Here is a 4,553-nt window from a genome sequence, read left to right on the forward strand (position 1 = left end):
ACTACAAACCTGCTAACTCCGTGAGAACAAGTAAAGGCAGGTACAACCCAAAGACAAGACCCCCCCCCCCCCCCCCATAGGCCTACCCAGAAAAAGAATCCGTTGTGTCCTGTTAAGTGCGCTGTGGAATGCACTGATGTACAGTCCCCTCCGAAAGTACTGGAACGGCAAGGTCAATTCGCTTTTGGGGCTTCAGATCAAAAGATGTATATGAGACAAAAGTTCAGAATGCCAGCTTTTATTTCATAGTATTTACATCGAGATGTGTTCAACAACTCAGGGCAGAGCACCTTTTGTTGGAAGCCACGCACTTTTCAAGTGACCAAAAGTATTGGAACAGACATTATTAAATTCACTTCAAGTCAATAACATTTAATATTTGGCGGCATAATTACACTTACTTGCAATAACTGCTTCAAGCCTGCGACCCACTGACTTCGCCAGACTGTTGCAGTCTTCATTTGAAATGCTTTTCCAGGCCTTTACTGCAGCCTCTTCAAGTTCTTGCTTGTTTCTGGGGGTTTCTCCCTTCAATCTCCTCTTCAGGAGGTAAAATGCATGCTCTATTGGGTTAAGGTCCAGTGATTGACTTGACCAGTCTAAGATGAAGTCCCTTGTTGTGTTGGCAGTGTGTTTTGGGTCATTGTCTTGTTGCATGATGAAGCTTCTCCCGATTAGTTTGGAAGCATTTTTATGTAAATTGCCAGGCAAAATGCTTTTGTCGACTTAAAAATGTATTCTGCTGCTGCCATTAGTTACATCCTCAATAAAGACCAGTGAGGCCGTTCCAGAAGCAGCCATGCAAGCCCAAGCCATGACATTACCTCCACCATCCTTCACAGATAAGCTTGCGTGTTTTGGATCATAAGCAGATTCTTTCTCTCTCCATACTTTGGCCTTTCCATCACTTTGGTAGAGGTTAATCTTGGTCTCATCAGTCCATAAAACGTTGTTCCAAAACTTTTGTGGTTCATCTCTGTCCTTGTTTGCTAAATCCAATCTGGCCTTCCGATTCTTTTTGCTGATGAGTGGTTCGCATCTTGTGGTATGGCCTTCTCTCGAAGTCTTCTTCAAACAGTGGATTGTGACACCTTCACCCCTGCCCTGTGGAGGTTGGCAGTGATGTCGCTGACTGTTTTCTTTAGGTGTTTCTTCACAGCTCTCACAATGTTTCTGTTATTAACTATTGTTGATACCCTTGGCCGACCTGTTCGATGTCTGTTGCTCAGCACACCAGTAGTTTCTTTCTTTTTTCAGCACATTCCACATTGTTGCATTGGCAATGCCCAATGCCTGAGTGGCATCTGCACTATTTGCACAATTGACATTGTCCCAGATTATTGCACTACTAGTCACTTTAAACTGCATCAATTTCTTGAAGTCTCTGCGTCCTTTGCACAACGGTCATTTGACCGGACTATCGTTTTATTAGTCATTTCAAACTAATTGCATCTTTTTGCACAATTGTGAAAAAGAAAATAATAATAATTGTACTGGCATTACCACATTACTGATAACCTTTTATTGTTCAGTGACTGTAATTTTTGTATGTGTTTATGTCTCAAAAGTATTCTCTGTAAATTGTTGAAGTACTAGAGCGGCTCCCACTACCGAACAAAAGACAAATTCCTTGTGCGTTTTTGACATACTTGGCAAATAAAGATGATTCTGATACGATTGCATAAAACGGCATACGATTATGACAAGGGAACTGGGAGTCCCTTTCGCATTATAAAAAAACTAAACAAATAAAAAGTTTGCCGATTTTGTCAAATGTTTAGTATAGCATACGTTTTGGCATAGACTAAGCAGTAACTCTCATCGGTTCAGAAATGAGCAAGTTACATTCGTTTCGGTGTCCATGCATTGCAGTGGGAAAGTCGCCAACATGGCCGCCATGTCTGCACGTCGGTTAGCCGGGCGGCACAGCGCACTGGTGTCTCAGGTCTTCTTCTATCTATGATGATGGGGGTCCATCTGATACAATTGTCACTTACTGCGGAATTTCATCACGGCATCGCTATAGTAAACAATGTCTGCTCTCTAGTGGTAAATGGTGCTATTACAACCTAAAAATGGTTTGTTTTGTAGAGGAAACTGAATTTATAATTTTGTATTATTATTATTTAATTAGTCGAGGGGCTACATGTTTCCTTCTACCACGTTTAAAATTTCCAACAACAACAACAAAGTGTAGAGAAAAAAAGTTGTTGTTTTTTTCCAAATAAATAAATCATTCCTTAAAATTAGCTGCCAGTTGCCCGTCCCTGCCCTAGTGTATGCTCTAAATTGTCCAGAGGTATGACTGTATGTCTGAATGGTTGTTTTTCTACATACAGTAATTCCTGCGATTGAATGGCGACGAGTCCTGGATAGCCCACCTCTTGCCCAAAGTTAGCTGATGTAGGCTCCAGCTCACATTTTTTGAAAATAAATGGATGGATGGATGTTATTAATATGCCCTAGTCAATTTGATATTATCGCATGGTGAAATATTCCTGACATAACATTGAAATGACCACCAAAGTGAAATAAAGCCATTCAAAATATAAATGACTGCAAAATAACAAAATAGCGCTGTACATTGGTACCTTAACTAACGAGTCCCCCGACTTACGAGTTTTTTTTATGAGCAATTTTTACAGATACTTGCCAATCAGTTGATATGTGCTTGTTGTCTTGGGGGTCCACCACAGCCCCAACAACAAAACGAGTGCAAAGAAGCAGCAGATGATGTCCATTGCATGAAAAAAACATAAGCCAGGTGTGGTCGGCTTGGCGAAGCAGTTTGACAGCAGTAGGCCGACTTCTACGACATGTACTATGCTGAAGCAGGAGTCAATAAAAGCTTTAAGAGCAAAAACATTTCCAAGATGTGGACCTCTGTCCATGAAAAGAGGGAGAAGCTGCCGACAGTGAGTAAAGTGCGGCAAAAAGGGCAAACAATATTGAAGATTAAGTTCAGTGAACATTTTTGTCCACAACTTGTTTTTAAAGAGTACAATACTGTAGTGCTAGTTATTTTCTTTAAAAAGGAGGATAAAATGGTTCAGAAAATAGCTGGATGGATGGATGATCACATTTGATTTGAATTGCGTGTGGTCACACAGCAAATAAACTCCTAAATCAAGGTACCACTGCACTATAATAATGAGTTGTAATAATGTCCACAAAATACGTAAGCCCAAACCGTTTACAATTGTATTGTACACGTAGCTTGTATTTTGACAGTGTCACTGCAGCTTTTAAAACATTAGTAGACAAATGGAGCCACAATAAAAATGGACTTTGTTCCAGCCCTGAATTCCATACGTACCGTACAGAGAATTCCTTTGGCCTGTCACAGACTAAACCAAATACAGAGTCCATATGGAAACAAATTTCACACATTATAAGCTCAAAACCTAGCTGTGATATCAGTGTGTACCCTTGAGTGAGATACTTCTCCAGTGTAAATATTTAGCCAGCTGTGTAAATGGGTGTTGTGTAAAAGCCTGCAAAGTGAGAAAACCAGTTCAGCAGAGAACAACACACACAAAAAAATCAATGCCAAATAAACAGACAAAATCTTCCATTGTCTCACGAGGAGAGGATCACACACAGCAACACAAAAGGAGCAAATCATTCAATTGTTACAAATATGGAATTGGCAATATATTAAGCTGACACGTGTGTCGATCATAAAATCAAGAAGAATGTAAGAAAATAACTCGCTGCAATGATTTTGCATGTGCCAAGCTGGTTGATTTGTTGTCACAAATGGTGGACACGGACAGACACCATGTAACACAGCTCACATCCTCACGTTCATTACGCAATTACTAATAACTAAGTGCTGGTAATGACTGTGTGGTGTTGTGTCTTCTCTTTAGAGTTAGGGCACACACACACGAAGACACATACGCACTCTTACACACAGCGCTTTAGCGGTTTTGTCTCGGTGAAGTTCCTCCCTGTGAATTAGAAGTGCAGCCTGTGTTTTTAATGTTCTGCACAGACAAGAGGTTGAAAAAGGTTGTGACACTTCAACGATCTGGAGAGCATCCGACAATTACAGTAGATGCCCCCACACCTTCTTCTTGTCAAATGACCAAAAAAAAAAAAAAAAAAAGACATGCTTGGGCTCCACGTCAGTCTGGATTATGGTATAACGTAAGGTGAAGTGTGTCTTCAAGGGCAGCTCACAGTAGCTAAACACACCCAACTCACTCCTTCGTGAGCTCCCAAGAAGAAGAGAAAAAAAAAATCCAGCAGGCTGGGTCACAACATTGCCGATGAGCGACTGTACACGGGCTTTTCTTTTAAGTCTGCCTTTACAAGATATGTTTCCATTGACACTGGCAGAGGTAGCGAATTGCATTACACAGGGATGTTTTTAAGAGTTTGGTTACCTCATTTACCTTAAAGAATCAACATTAGAAGCCATACAGGATTCTTAGGTTTATATATATATATATATATATATTTAAAAAAATAATAATAAAAATTTAAATTGGATTGTATCTCAAGTGTCTAATGATGGTAGGCAATAAAAGTTCACTCCATGGCACATA

The sequence above is a fragment of the Phyllopteryx taeniolatus genome, chromosome 13, assembly GCF_024500385.1.
Source record: "Phyllopteryx taeniolatus isolate TA_2022b chromosome 13, UOR_Ptae_1.2, whole genome shotgun sequence".
Classification (NCBI taxonomy): Eukaryota; Metazoa; Chordata; class Actinopteri; order Syngnathiformes; family Syngnathidae; genus Phyllopteryx; species Phyllopteryx taeniolatus.